This window comes from Cannabis sativa, chromosome 9, assembly GCF_029168945.1.
Source record: "Cannabis sativa cultivar Pink pepper isolate KNU-18-1 chromosome 9, ASM2916894v1, whole genome shotgun sequence".
NCBI classification, from domain to species: Eukaryota; Viridiplantae; Streptophyta; class Magnoliopsida; order Rosales; family Cannabaceae; genus Cannabis; species Cannabis sativa.
This window is the reverse complement of record NC_083609.1, coordinates 42,675,458-42,692,971: the sequence shown is the minus strand read 5'-3', so window position 1 is coordinate 42,692,971 and position 17,514 is coordinate 42,675,458.

The window sequence follows — 17,514 nt, the reverse complement described above, 5'->3', positions numbered from 1 at the left end:
AGCTCGCAATTTTTTCGTTTTTCTTCGCTTTTTCATGGATTTAACTTCCGATTTTTTGTGTAGTTCTGTATTTATACATTTACTATTCCTAATTCAATTCTAATTATCATAATTAAATTAATTAATATTTTTTAAATTTAATTCATGATATTAGTGTAATTTGAATTTGAAGTATAGTAAATATCTATCTTTTTTGCTTAATTATCTATCTTATTTTTAAATTTGATTATATCTTATCTTATTTTTAAATTCAAGTTCAGATATTAAATTTGTTAAATTAATTTTTTTTTAAATAATTTGACCTTATTTAAATTTAAAATAAGATAACTATAATCATATAATTTTAAATAGATGTAAGATATTTTGCTAACTTTTAAATTTTGTTATTTTATTTATTTAAATTACATTTAAAATCTGAAAAAGATATCTATTTATCTTTTTTAATTTTTTATTTAATTTTATTTATAAAATAACATTAAATATTTAAAAGTAGTTAGCAAATTTTGAAATGATATTTAGGTTGGTTGAAACCTAATTTTTCAAAATTGTAGGTTTAATTTTAAATATTTTTTTATTAATTTCGAAATTTTTTAAATTTTATTTTATTTTATTATTTTCGAAAATAAATTTTTTTTATTTAATTATTTTATTTTCGAAATTATTTATTTAAAATTAAATAAATCCTACATCCTACTATCCAGCTAACCTTGTTGCAGGAGTATGTGTTTTAGGTTGTTTGTAAGTTTTTAAAACCTATTATTGCTTGATTGCAAATAGCCATGGTTAACTTGTTGACAGATCCAATGATCTGATTTTAACTCATGGCTCCCTTGGTCAAGTAAATAATTTGTAACAGGTATATTTACAATCTTCTTTCATCTGTGTATGACCTAGCAACATGATAGGATCCATCCAAATTGTGTGCCTGTGTGAGCCTATGTGTTTAATTTCATTATAGATGCATATAGGTTGTTGTTGCTAAATAAAATATCATAGTTCTTGATAGATTTTATTTAGGCCCATTTAGTTTTTGGGCCTATTCAATTAATAACAGTTGTTCATTTTAAGGTTAAATTCCTCTCTTTTGGGCCTTGTGTGAGAGTTGGGAGCCATAGAAGTGGGTACGACATACTGAACCCAGCACCCCCTCACATGAACCACCCCAATTGTGAAGGCCCATTTGCCTGATTTGAGTAACTGTACTAGGTTAATTAAATTAGTTTAACCTAATAAAATTGATTAGCAACATAATTAATTTCAATTATTTTGAAATTAATTTAAGAAAACCATAGTTTAAAGAATTTTATATTCTAAGCTAAACTATATGTATTTTCTTGTATTTAATTAATTATAGAATTATAACCATCTAGATTCTTTCTGAAGCTTAATTTAAATTTTTTCATTAAATATTCCTATTTAAGTTGATATTTAGTTATCTATAACTAACCAGCTTAAATCTGAATATCTTTTGGATTTAAAAATTTCAAAATTAAGTTGAGGAATTTTAGGCATTGGTTATTAAGATTCTTTAGATATTTTTTAAGTTAATATCTTTTCGAATATTAACTTAAAAGGGAATATTTCAAATTAATTGGTTACAACTTAATTTTAATTTAATTAAATCTAATTTGAAAGATATTTAAGTTGATTTTTAGATTCTTCTAAAAACAACTTAAACAAGATATTTTCAAATTTGTTCCATTATATTCGAATTTATTTTTCGAATTTAAATAATAATTGAAATTTAATTAAAGTTTATTTTTTTATTTAAACCAACTTTAATTTGTAATTTTTCATTATTATATGGAACTCATTCCATTTTTTATTCGAATTTATTTTTCAAATTTAAATAATAATTGAAATTTAATTAAAGTTGATTTTTTATTAAAACCAACTTTAATTTGTAATTTTTCATTATTATAATATGGAACTTGTTCGATATTTATTCGAATTTATTCTTCAAATTTAAATAATAATTGAAAATTAATTAAAGTTGATTTTTTATTTCAACCAACTTTAATTTGTAATTTTTCATTATATCGAATAAATGATTATACAAAATACATATTTTTTTTAAAATAATGAGCTTTTAATCAAGAGACATTCGATCTCCATTGTTGGTTTATCGCGTTTGTTTTAGTGAGTAATCCTCCCTAATGGAGGAACGTTCATTAGCAATTTCGCACCGTTTAATCTCGAAAGATAAGTAGTTTGTAAGTGTTTTATATGGTATGGATCACCCTAATGGTGGCGACCATATTTGACTTGCAAATTATGAAACAATGGTGGAAGCTCATAAGATAGAATTGTCTTGACTCTCGCCTAAACGGGACAACGCTGAATTCCAATCTTTCGAGATTAAACGGTTATTTATTTTAAGGTTAAATTCCTCTCTTTTGGGCCTTGTGTGAGAGTTGGGAGCCATAGTAGTGGGTACGACATACTGAACCCAGCACCCCCTCACATGAACTACCCCAATTGTGAAGGTCCATTTGCTTGATTTGAATAACTGTGCTAGGTTAATTAAATTAGTTTAACCTAATAAAATTGAATTAGCAACATAATTAACTTTTAAAATATATGAAAATTTATTTTCATTTTAATATTTTAAAGTTAATTTTAAGAAAAACACTTTTAGTTTTAGATATTTTTTTTAGACAAACTATTTGTATTTTTCTTGTATTTAATTAAATAAAGAATTTTAACTAACTAGATTCTTTCTGGAGCTTATTTAATTAAATATTCCTATTTAAGTTATAAATTAGTTGTATCAACTGATTTTTCTTATCTAACTTAAATTTGAATATTTTATTAAAATATAAATTAAAGTTGAGGAATCCTAGGCATTAGTTATTAAAGATTCTTAAGATATTTTTTTAAGTTAGTTTTAAACTTAAAATGGAATATTTTTCAAATTATGTGGTTACAACTTAATTTTTGATATTTAATTAAATTTAAATTTGAAAATATTTAAGTTTTAGATTTTTTCTATAACAACTTAAATAAGATATTTTTTCAAATTTTTGTTGAAAAGATACTTAGTCAAATAAAATATTTTCTAGATAGTTATTTCTAGACTACTTATTATTTCTAATATTTAAATATGAAAAATATTATACATTGTGAAATTAATTATTTAAATAATTAATTTTGGTACAATTTATTTTAAGCATATTTTTTCCTAGTATTAAACTAGAAATTAATAATTAAGCTTTCTCTACACTTAATTATTTATTTCTTGAATTTAATACATTTAATTAAATTGAAAATTTAAATATGTAAGTTGATTCTCATCATGATACTTAAATATTTATTTTTCATGATACTTAATTAAATAGAAAATTATTTTTATGTTGAAATTTAATTTTTCAACTTAAATTTAAATAATTTTCAAAATATATTTTTCTTTATTTTATTAATCAATTTTGAAAATTACATTTTAATTATGCTAGATGTTTTTGAATTTTTCTCTTGAAAAATAAATTAAGTTGTAAATTAATTATTTATTTTAATTAATTCTTGGACCAACTTAAATCAATGATTTTTTTTTCATTTATTGATTAATTTAAAATAAATATATTAAAATATATTATTAGAAATTGAATTAACTAGTCAAAAAGAAAATCTAGATTGGTGATATTTTTGCTTGAAGTATTTTTTCTAAGTATTTATTATTTTTAGTATTTTCGAAAATTTAGTATAGTTTTATACTTTATTTTTCAAAATACAATAAATATATTCTTATGAAAATTTATTTTAAGTTGCTAATTAATTTAAATTAATACAACTTAAATTAATTTTCTTAATATTTATATTCAAAATTACTACCAAGATGGAAATAATTCATTTTATTTCAATCACCATCTAAGTATAATTTTATAAATATTAAATTAAATTCTTATTTAGAATTTTAATTCTACATTCGACATTTAATGAATATATTTATTAGAATAATAAAGAAAATACATTTTAAAGAATGAGCTTTATTATTATTAAGATATTCGATCTCCATTGTTGGTTTTACATCGCGTTTGTTTTAGTGAGTAATCCTCCCTAATGGAGGAACGTTCATTATTAATTTCGCACCGTTTAATCTCGAAAGATAAGTAGTTTGTAAGTGTTTTATATGGAATAGATCAACCTAATGGTGGCGACCATATTTGACTTGCAAATTATGAAACAATGGTAGAAGCTCATAAGATAGAATAGCCTTGACTCTCGCCTAAACGGGGCAACGCTGGATTCCAATCTTGATCGAATAAAAGGTTGCTAGAATGTTTAACATTTTAGATGAGCTGACAACTCTATTCAATAGATGGTAGCTTTGACTCTCGCCTAAACGGGACACTGATATCAGTTTGTTGAAAACCTTGGAAATTATTTAGGATTGAATGTTTTTTGTTTTGTATTTTCTCTTATCATTCCTACATGCTATGTGCTTATAATTTCTGAATTGATTTTGTGTTAAACCATTGTTGATTTCTATTATTTTGTAGTATCCTGTATAACCATGATGAATTCCATGTTATCACTGTTGACTGAAAATAAGCTAAATGGATCTAACTTTCCTAAATGGCATGAAAACATTAACAGTGCTCTCATAGGAGAAAGTGCCTTGTTTGTGTTAACTGAGCCATCTCCTGAAGTGCCTGGGGATAATGCATCCAAAGCTGTGAAAGAAAAGTATGAGCGTTGGCAAAAAGCAAATGACAAAGCTCTATACTTTATGCTTTCTAGCATGGTTGACACCCTCAAAACTCGGTTTTCTAAAACCGAAAAGGCTGCTGAAGTAATGACGAAGTTAACTGAGCTATTCGGTAAGGCATCTCTTCAGTCTCGCTTCGACGCGACTAAGAAGTATATCAATGCACGGATGGAACCCCATCGAAACGTGCGTGATCATGTTCTCTTCATGGCAAGTTATTTCCAAGAAGCCCAGGATCATGGTGCTGAAATGGATCACACTACTCAAGTAAGTCTTATCTTGAATAGTCTGACTCCAGCATGTCTGCCCTATACATCAAATTATGTCATGAATAAGAAGGACATAGACTTTCATGAATTAGTCAATGACCTTCAAACTTATGAAAATTTGATTGGAGGACCCCAAGAAGAAAGGGAGTAAGCCTCAAAATTCTGGGAATGGTAATGGGACGGTCAAACCTGAAGCAAATGTTGCCTCAGCTTCAAAACCCAAATCGAAGAAGAAGTGGAAGAACACCAAGAAGCGTGCAAAAGCCATGAAAAACAAAAAGGCTGCTGCTTCTGGTGATGCTACACTTAAAGGAAAGTGTTTCTACTGCAATGAGAAAGGTCATTGGAAACCCCAGTGTCCTAAACTTCTTGCAAAGAAACAAGGTATTTCTTTTTTATAAACTTTAATAGTTTTAGTGAATTATTATCCAATTGGATTTATGATTCTGGACTAACTTTGTTTATTTGTTTCTTCTTCTTATAGGCCAAGCTACTTGAACTCAGATGAGTTGGATCGGAAAGCTGGACCAAGGGTGAATTCGTCCAGATGAAGATGAAGCTCTGCTATCTATTTTTGAATTAATTGTTTTAGTTTAAAGACAATTTGGATTTCGAATCTTAGTTAGGAATATTTATCCCTGTTTTTCTCATATTGTTGCAATACATTTTTTATTAATAAAGTTTATATTTTTTTTTTAATTCAAACCATTGCAATTTATGAGATTGAGCTTCATTTACTTTATCTTAAACAACAATTACCACATTATATTTATATGTTTGTATGTGTAAGTGTTTTTATTATTGATGCAAATTCTATAATATTTACAACTCTTCATAGAGTTATATTGAATAAACACTAGAAATTATTTCTATGTTTATTAATAATTGTTAATTCTAATACAATTATTAAGAATTTTTTTAATAAATGGATCTTTTGATCTGATAGGGGTGGAGAAAAGTTAAGAAAACTATGCAGTTCAACGATCTTTTATATCTAATGAACTCTGGATAGTATTCAACTCCACATAACTCTATTACACTTAGAGAATCATGATCTTTACAACCTTTAGGGGTGGATCATAATCTCTATATACTTAGGGGTGGAGTTTATCCACAATACCCTATATGTATATACTTAAGGGTGGAGTTTACTCCATAATACCCTATGTAACACATATTTTCTTTAAACATGGAAGTAATATAATGACTTAGCTATTATCAATATAAATTCTTGATCTTGATTGTATGTTCCAATTCGTTTTACTGTTGTAGTAAAAATTGATACCTATAAAAGTTCTTTGATAATGTTTCACACTACCTTAATTGAATGGGAGAATTTTAAAATTCTTTACCCATCTTCATTAGGTTGACACTTGTGATAGGAACTTAAGAACACTACTGAAAAGCAAATCTAACCATTCATGTGGATAGATATAACTTATCAGAATTATGAGAATTAGATAATAGAACTCTAGTTCAGTCTATTCGAATGACTTGAACCAAGAATTCTTAATTCTCATAACATTTTATGGTATCTTAATTTTGATTACTTAATCTCTGGCATGTATTTTTTGTTGGAATTATTTTACCAGGATCTTAGATCTACTCACAAGTATGTTTATTAACACCCTAAATATGAACTTTCTAAAACGATGAAATAAACACATATAAAGTTTGGGAAACCTTACATTGGGTGCAGCGGAACATAATGACTCCTTCCGTTCAGATATCTAGCCCTTGATTCCTTTCTGTAGCAGAGCATTATCAATATCTGAACCTGAATCTCTTTCTCTGAATCTTTGATGCTGAAACCTCCTTCTTGATGAAAGTCTTTCTTCACGATCTTCCTCACTATGATTGAGGTATCACTTGCTGTGTGTGGGCACTACTCATAAGGATTTTCGAAATTTAAGGAAGAAGAAAGAGAGAGTGGGTTCGGCCAAAGATAGGGAGAGAGAAGGCTCAGGTTTTTCTGATTCAAAAAGTGTCAAAAGAAAAGTGTGTTTTTCCTGAAGCCTTCACTATCTATTTATAGCATTCCACTAGGGTTAGGTTTGAATTATTTGGCATTAAAATAATGAAAATATCAGAGGGAAAAACCCTACAAAAGTGGCCAGCCCTACATAGTGGATTTGGGCCTCACTTTTTGCAATTTTGCAGTTTTATCTTTTCTGCATCTGATTTTCTCAAAAATGCCAATTTTCTAATTCAACCATTTAAATGCCAATTCTAACTATTTAATAACTATTAATAATTATTAAATAATATTGTCATTTATCATATTTATTAATTGAACCATACAAAGTATCATAATTAACAAATATGCCCCTAATAACTCTTTCTTTACAATTTCGCCCTTACTTAGTGAAAAATTCACAAATAGACATAGTCTAATTTGAGAATTATAATTGATTAATCAAAACCAATTACATGAGTCTTACAAGCAATATTATCTCAACTAGTGCGGGGACCATGGGTCTATATAACCGAGCTTCCAATAAGTAGATCAAGAATTTAGCACTGAAATTCACTAACTTATTAATTCTTCGTTGAATCCACGCATAGAACTTAGGATTGCACTCTCAGTATATAGAATGCTCTATATGTTCCACCATATAGACACATCATTAGTTATCCATTGTTATAATCCTAATTTGATCACCGATCCTCTATATGAATGATCTACACTGTAAAGGGATTAAATTACCGTTACACCCTACAATGTATTTTATCCTTAAAACACTTGACCCCGTATAAATGATATTTCAGCTTATGTGAAATGAGTACTCCACCATTTATGTTCGTTTGGTCAAGCTCGTAGGAGATCATCCTTTGCTTACTATTCGCCAGATAGAAGCTATAGATTCCATGTTTATGCTAGCGCTCCCACTCAATTGCACTACCGTGTTCCCAAAATGTACGTATCACCCTGACCTAAAAGTAGGCTTAACTAACAAATCAAAGAACACGAATAGCCTCTCGAGATTGAGCCTAATCATATCAGGATTAAGATCATTTGATCTAGGATCAACTAGGTGATATTGACTTGAATAGATATTACGGTAAGTTTAATAAATCTAAGTCAAAGTTCAATATCGGTCCCTTCCGATGCATACTCCATGCATCCAACCTGAGCTTTACTTTAACCAATGCTCTGGAAAGAACATAGCACTTCTCCAAATGCAAGTAAAGTCTGTTGTAGATTATCATATCAGTAAAACCCTATGTCTGATAAATCTAGGAAACTTTATTCACATAGTCATGTTTACTTTCCAATGTGTTGACGACACAATAAACAGGATCAAGTATGTGAAAAGGGTTTCGGATGAATTTATACATTATGTGCATATAATCATGAAATAAATCATGTGAACCATGCAACATTAAATGTTATTTCTGATCTATATTAATAAGTAAATCTGATTATATTGAAATGAGTTTTATTTAGGGCATAAAACCCAACATTTTTCACTTCAAATACTAGTCTGCTATGTTGATGACTTAGTCTTAACTTAAAGTTTCAGACTGATAAGTCACAACTAGATAACTCTCCAAACAAGAAAGAGGTTAAAAGTATTACTTAACCAGACATCTGCTATTGAGTGGGAGCTATCTGAGATGTAATCAAATAAGAAACATTAGAAGATATTCAAGAAAGATTTATAAAAGTGATCTATATGTTAGATATTAAGGAACTGTATAACAGTCATCCTTGTATCTCACCAACTCATTCGAAAACTATGAGATGGTGGTTACTTTGGGGTGGAAGAATTATTCTATAATAATTCAAGCTCTACCAGAGAAGAATTATAACTTTGTAAATTCGAAATTACCAGAAAGTTATATTACTGAAGAAAAGTCTACGCTGTATTATTTAAATTTCATATTTTAAAATATGAGAGATATGTCTTCTGTTTATTCAGATGTACTTTAAAACAGTAAGATTTTAGTATCCCTTGATGAGTAAAGCATATAGTAAAAGATGTTTCATAAATGTATTTATAAACTAGTTTCTAGAAGTTTGGGTGGATTCAAATATACTACACTTGATCTGAAGATCAAGACATCAGACTGACTTATTTGCACACTTTGTTTTATGTTAGTGCAAGTGGGAGTTTGTTGGGTTTTGTGCCCTAAATAAAACTCTTTACAATCTGATTAGTAATCAATATAAGAAATTTGAAGTGATTTATGTTTGTATGAATTTTTCATGCTAATGGTTTAATATGTTTATTAAATTTACACACAAAATCAGTTAAATCCAGATCATATGTTTATTCACAATTACAGTATCGTCAACACAGTGGAATGTGATTGTGATCATATGAATCAAAAGACTAAGTCCCTGTTTCATCAGTGTTTTGGATTTACACTAATATGATAATCAACGATGATGTATACTTACACTTGGAGTAAGTGTTATGTTCTTTCCAGGACATTAGTAAAGTATACTAGTTTCGAATGTATGGAGTATACATTGGACTGGACCGATATTGCAACTTAGTTAAGATATTATAAACTTACCGTTATATCTTTCCAAGTCAATATCAGTAGTTGATCTTAAGATTAAAAGAATCTAAATCCTGATATGCTTAGGCTCAACTTAGCAATACTATTCATGTTCTTTGATTTATTAGTTAAGCCTACTTTTGGGTCAGGGTGATACGTATATTTTGGGAACATGATAGTATGATTGAGTGGGAGTGCTGAACATAAATATGGAATCTATAGCTTCTACTGGTGTATAGAAGTCAAGTGATGATTCCCTTCGAGCTTAGCAAATAGAAGTAGATGGATGAGCTCTTGTTTAAGTGACCAATTCTTAGATCACCAAACACCATTTACAGGTAGCTAAGTGTTTTAAGGGGCAAAATACATTGAGGGGTGAGAACGGTAAAATTATCCCATCTCGATGTAAATCATCTATATAGAGGATCTTTGATCACAATAAGATTATAACAATGGTTAAATGAGATAGCATATCTATATCGTGGAACATATAATATGCTCTATATAAGTCTGAGAGTGCAATTCTAAGTTCTAAGAGTGGATTCAACGAAGAATTAATAAGTAGGAATTTACTTAGTAAATTCGGTTCACTTATTGGAAGCTTAGCATATAGATCCATGGTCCACATTCTAGTTGAGAACATACTGCTTGTAAGACTTAATAATTGATTTGTGATTAATCAATTATAATTCTAAAGTTAGACTATGTCTAATTTATGAATTTTCACTAAGCAGGGGCAAAATTGTAAAGAAAAGAGATTCTAGGTTTATTTATTTATTAATAATTAAATTAAATGACAATATTATTTAATAATCTATTTTAGTTATTAAATAATTTGTTTTGGCATTTAAATGGTTAGAATTTGAAAATTGGCGTTTTTGAAAAAATAGAAATAAAATTTGTAAAAACTGCCAAACCAAGTGGGGCCCATTATACACACCATGGTCGGCCACTTTATGTGGAATTTCAAATTGATATTTTTCATTATTTTAATGCCAAATAATTCCTAATCTAAACCTAGTAGTTGCCTATAAATAGAAAGTGATTGCTCAGTCAAAATACACTACTTTCAGAAAAAAAAAAAAATTCAGAAAAATTGAGCCTTCCCTTTTCTATTCCTTGGCAGAACCTCTCTCTCTCTCTTTTCTCTTCATAAATTTCGAACATTAGTGATAGAGTAAGTGCCCACATACAGCACAATCATAGATTGGAAGACTGTGAAGGATCAAACACAAAGAGAAGGATATTCGGGCTCAGATCTTGATTATACTCTGCGACAGAAAGGATACAAGGGTTAGAGATCTGAGTGGAAGGAGACATTAATTCTGCTGCATCAATGTAAGTTTTTCTTAACTTTATATGTGTTTATTTTATCGTTTTAGAAAGTTCATATTTAGGGTGTTAAACAACATACTTGTGAGTAGATCTAAGATCCTGGTAAAATAATTTCCAACAAAGTGTTCTATCATTTTATTCTACATATGATGATCACACTCACTCTGTTGTCTTGACACAACCAAAGAGGTTAATACCATTTAGTTTTCTTAGACATAATTCACGGTACCTTGTCGTAGTGGGAGGGTTTCTAGGAACTCACCTTCTTATGACTTGGAAGACACTAGTGATTAAAATCCATTGTAAGTTCAAACAAGTAATGGATTGTCAAAATAAGAAACTAAGAAGAAAAGCCAAGACAACTATGGTTTAATCCATTCACATGGAGTAACCTAAAGTTTTCTATTACAAGGACATGAAAGAATATTTTCGTTAATAAGTCTATTCAATGGACTTAACAAAACTTCCTGTTCCTAGTATTATAGGTTTGAGTTTATCTAAACCTATGGCTTATGGTATACCTTGTTAATTACTTACTCTAGTGCAAGTAGCTTACTTTAGTAAGATGCTGAAACATTTTTCTAATGGAAATCTATAGAAGTTTCTCAACTTCTACACATAGATTTAATTTATCTAAGGAAAAGTCTCAACTATTACAGAAAAGATAAAGTCATGAAAGAATTTCTTAAATCAACAGTGAGAAGTCTCAGGTATGCTTTAGTATGCCTTAGACCAGACACCTATTGTTGAGTGGGAGTAATGAGTAGGTATCAGATGAATCCAGGAAAGGAACATTAGAAGACAATCAAGTAAATCTTAAGATTAAGAAGAGGAACTATATGTTAGTAGATAAGGGTGGTTTTAATACTCTTAGACTACACCAAATCAGATTTCTAGACTTGCCTTTGTGCTAGAATGTCTGCTGATAAGATGGTGATTACCCTGGGGTGGAGTAGTGATTTTGGAGAAGTGTAAAAACCTATCTGAAGTCTCTAGGTCTACCAGAGAGAGACTGAATGTTAAAGAAGCAGGAAAGGTACTTATTCAGTCCAAGGAAAGTCCTATACATTTTTTGCACCGTTCCAACATTCCTTAACTACTAGTGTTACTTCCTGATTAACCAAAAAGTAGTTGCCAAAAGTATAGAATCCAGTATCCCAAGAGAGTAGACATATAGAGAGGAATTTCACAATGTCAAGGATTTTGTGATTAAGGAAGAGTAATGGTGGAGAAAAGGTTGTGTTTAATTCAACCTTTCAGATCCTATTACGAGGAGTATACTACTACTACACTTGATTTGTATATCAAGGTGTTGAGATTATTTGAAATGCACATTTTGTTTTATATTAGTGCAAGTGAGAGTTTGTTGGGTTTTGTGCCCTAAATAAAACTCATTTCAATATAATCAGATTTACTTACTAATAAAGATCAGAAATAACATTTTATGTTGCATGTTTCACATGATTTATTTCATGATTATATACATATAATGTATGAATTCTATTTAAGTCCAGAACATATGAATTTGTTAATGATTATAGTGTTGTCAGCACAGTGGAATATAATCTTGATTATATGTTCAACAGTTTATTCCCTAATTTGTCAGTTCACTGGATTTAGACTGACATGATAATCAGCGATAGGTATTCTTACACCTTGGATAAGTGTTATGTCCTTTCCAGGACATTGGCAAAGTTTACCAGTATCGGATGTATGGAGTATACATCGAAAGGGACCGATATTGAACTTTGATTAGATATATTAAAATTTACCGTAATATCTATTCAATTCAATATCACTCGTTGATCCTAGATCAAATGATCTTAATCCTGATATGGTTAGGTTCGATCTCAAGAGTGTTATTCGTGTTCTTTGATTTGTTAGTTAAGCCTACTTTTGGGTCAGGGTGATACGTACATTTTGGGAACATGATACTATAATTGAGTGGGAGCGCTAACATAAATATGGAGTCTATAACTTCTATAGGAATTTAGAAGTGAAACGATGATATCCTTCGAGCTTGGCGAAATAGAGATAAATGGTTGAGATCTCATTTCACTTCGGTGAAATATCATTTATACAGAGCTAAGTGTTTTAAGGATAAAATACATTGAAGGTGTAACGGTAATTTAGTTCCTATTCAATGTAGATCATCTATTAGAGGGTCATTGATCAAATTAGGAATATAACAATGGATAACATGAAATGATTTATAGACCATTCATCCAATGATATGTTATTGAGCTAATTCGAAATGAATAAGCTAAGAGGAATTAGGATAATTTTGTATTTAAATAAGAATCCAAAAATGCTTCGATTAGCGAGAGTCAAAGTAATCTTATTTATACAATCTTCTTGTTTCATATTGTAAATACTAGTCTAAGGTGTCATCAATTGATGAACAGCTAGATGTTGCATTTACAATATTTATCTTTCGAGATCTAACACTATTATGTTTGTCTAATGTTGACAATCCATTAGGGATTTGTCCCATTAGAACAACAAACCAAGTTAGACCAACAATGAAGATTCGAAATTAAACTACAATTTAATAACAGAAAATAACATGGTTCAATATAAATTCATACACAATTCAGAAATTATTAAACATATAGCAAGTAGGAATGACAAGTGAAAATACTAAAACATACAATCCTAAATAATTTCCAAGGTCTTCAACAAACTGATATCAGTGTCCCGTTTAGGCGAGAGTTAGTGATCCCATTCATTGAATAGAGTTGTCAGCTCATCTAAAATGATAAACATTCTAGCAACCTTTTATTCGATCAAGATTGGCATCCAGCGTGGTCCCGTTTAGGCGAGAGTCAAGGCTATTCTATCTTATGAGCTTCCACCATTGTTTCATACTCTTGCAAGTCTTATACAGTCGCAACCATTAGGGTGATCAATACTATATAAAACTTACAAAAATACTTATCTTTCGAGATTAAACGGTGCTAACTTGCTAATGAACGTTCCTCCATTAGGGAGGATTACTCACTAAAACAATAGCTATGTAAAACCAACAATGGAGATCGAATATCCTAATAATAAAGCTCATTATTTAAAGTGTATTTTCTTCTATTATTTATTTTAATTAATTTAATTTAAATATATATTTATTTAATTAAAATTTCCAAATTAGAATAAAAAATTCTAAATATAAATTTTTAATTTAATATTTATAAATTATACTTAGATGGATATAAAAATAACGTGAATTATTTCCACCTTAGTGAAAATTTCCAATAAATATTAAGAAAATTATTTAATTTAAGTTGTTTCAAAATTAATTTAAATTAATTTACAACTCAAATTTAATTTTTTATAAATATATATTGCATTTCGAAAAATTAAAGTATTTAAGAATGCAATTTTCGAAATTGCTTGTTAAAATAAAATAAAAATAAATCCTGAAAAAATTATTCTAATTTTATGTTGGCCCAAAATTAATTAATAAAAATTAATTTACAACAAAAAATATAATTTTCCTATTTAATTAAATATTTAAGAAAAAATTTCAAATATTTAAGTACCTTGATTAAGAATCAACTTAAATATTAATTTTCTATTAAATTAAATATCACTAGAAAAATACTTCAAGCAAAACAGATAATATATTTAAATATATTTTCTAATTAAATATATTTTACTTCATTTATTTTAATTAATCATTAAATGAAAAAATCATTGATTTAAGTTGGTCCAAAATTGAAATAAATAATTTTCAACTTTAATCTATTTTTCAAATAAAATTCGAAATTTCTGCATTTACGAAATGCAATTTCTAAATTTGTGGGAAAAAGATTAATAAAATAAAATAAAATATATTTTGAAAATTATTCAAATTTAAGTTATTCTAAAATAAGATTTCAAACTTAAAATAATTTTCAATTTTAATTAAATAACATGAAAATAACAATATTTAAGTATCATGATGAAAATCAACTTAGATATTGAATTTTCAATTTAATTAAATGTATTAAATTCAAGAAATAAATAATTAAGTATAGAGGAAACTTAATTATTAATTCTAGTTTAATACTAGATAAATATACTTAACTTAGATTGTACCAAAATTAATTATTAAACAATTAATTTCACAATCTATGATATTTTTCTAATTAAATATTAGAAAATATAATTAGTACTAGAAATAACTATCTAGAATATATATCATTAACTAAGTATTTTTCTAAAATTAACTTTAAAATATTAAATGAAAAAAAAATTCATATATTTTAAAAGTTAATTATGTTGCTAATTCAATATTAATTAGGTTAGACTAATATAATTAACCTAATACAATTATTTAAATAAGGCAAATGGGCCTTCACAATTGGGGTAGTTCATGTGAGGGGGAGCTGGGTTCAGTATGTCGTACCCACTTCTATTGGCCCCCAACTCTCACACAAGGCCCAAAAGAGAGGAATTTAACCTTTAAATAAACAATTGTTATTCATTGAATAAGCCCAAATCTAATTGGGCCTAAATAAAATTACTTATGTCAAATTTTATTTTTAGCAACCTAGTCCATTTACTTAGTAAAAACTTAAATGGGCTTCCTATATGCATCTAAGCCCAATAGCAAACATATAGGCTCACACAGGTCAAATGATTTGGATGGGCTCTATCATGTTACTAGGTTTACACAGATGAAAGAAGTACAAATTACCTGTTACAAATTATTCATAAGATCTATTGACAATTGGACTATGATTAAAATCAGATCATTGGATCTGTCAACAAGTTAATCATAGCAATTTAGATCAAATAAATAATAGGTTTGTTAAAAAAAATTTGAATAAACAATATAAAATTAAACAAACATTGTCCATGTAACAGATGTGAAAATAAAATATTAATATAATTAAATTATTATTCTTAAACTAACCAACTAAATTTTGAAAATTTAGGGTTGTTAAAACAAACCCTAAAAAAGATTTAAATTTTAAAATATCTAGGTTTATTTGAATTATTTTTATCAAATTAAATTAAATATCAAATAAGATCAATGATTTGAAAGAAATAATCTTCAATATCACTTTCAAATCTTATAATTTAATAAAATAAACCAATTTTAAAATAGATTTGGTTAGATAATTATTATTTTAGGAATAAAATAATAAATAAATAATAATTACCATAATTATATGTCAAAATATCTCAAATTAAGCAATATTCAAATTTCTACAAAAATATCTAAGTTATTTAAATATTTAAAATATAATTTATAAATATCTAATAAGTAAAATGATATATAAAAAAATATCATTTTTTAAACTTATAATTTATAAATAATTAAATATTTAACAAAATAACAAACTTTTGAATTTGAAAAATATTATGGTTAAAATATCTATAAAAATATCTAGGTTAATTTCAAATTTATTAATTATTTAATTTGTCATATAAGATAATTTTAATATCATATTTCAAATAAAAAGATAAAGTTATCTTTTAATTTAAAATATGTTAAATATTAAAATATCTAATCTTATAATTAAATAATATATAAATATTAAAGAAATTAACAAATTTTTAAATCTGACCATAATTGGAAATATTTAAAATTGGAAATATTTAAAAATTGGAAATATTTAAAATTGGAAAAAATTGAATTTTGGGAAAAAAATCCACAAAAATCGCAATGTGGGTGCTGGCTTCCCAGGAAGGGCTGCACGTGCAGCCCTAGGAGGCTGCAAATCAGCCTTCCACGCGCGGAGCAGGAGTGGCTGGGCGAGAAACTCGGCATCAGTAGGGTTCCACACGGGCGGATTGCAGGGTGCGTGACCGAGGCTCACGCGCGCGGATGGGCTTCCCAGTCCGAGTGCTTGGTGCTGACGAGCACCCACTCGACACCATGAAATCCGATTTTTTCCAAAAATCATAACTTTCTCAATTTTTATCGGAATCGAGTTCCGTAAAAAACAAAATTGCTTAATTTTTCACAAGGAATCCAAATAAAATATTTTCAAAAACAGAAAAAATATTTTTCATGGAAAAAGGTTCTGTACAACACAAACATTCATCAACTAACACATAAACCACATGAAACCATCCAAATCAACACAAATCATCGTTTTAATTCATATTTCATGAAAGTAAATCATTACCATGGCTCTGGTGCCAGTTTTTGGAAATATTTTACCAGGATCTAGATTTACTACCATGTATGTTTCATTAACATCCTAATATGAATTCTAAAACAATGAAACAAACACATAAGAGTTTAAGAAAACCTTACATTGGGTGCAGCGGAATATAATGACTCCTTCCGTTCAGATCTCTAGCCCTTGATTCCTTTCTGTAGCAGAACATAATCAAGATCTGAACATGGATCTCTTTCTCTCCTTCCTTTGATGCTGATTCTCCTTCTTGATTGGATTCTACACAATCTTCCATACTATGATTGAGATACCACTTGATGTGTGTGGGCACTACTCATTCACTCAAGGCTATTTCGAAATTGAAGAGAAGAGAAGAAGAAAAGGTGGCGGCTCAGGAATTTTCTCTGAAAGGAATGAGATGCAATTGTGTTACTTTCCTGAAGCCTTTACTTTCTATTTATAGTATACCACATAGGGTTAGGTTTGAATTACTTGGCATTAAAATAATGAAAACATTAAATGATAAAAGCTATGCATGTGGCCGGCCATGACATATTGAAATGGGCCTCACTTTTGCAACTTTTCA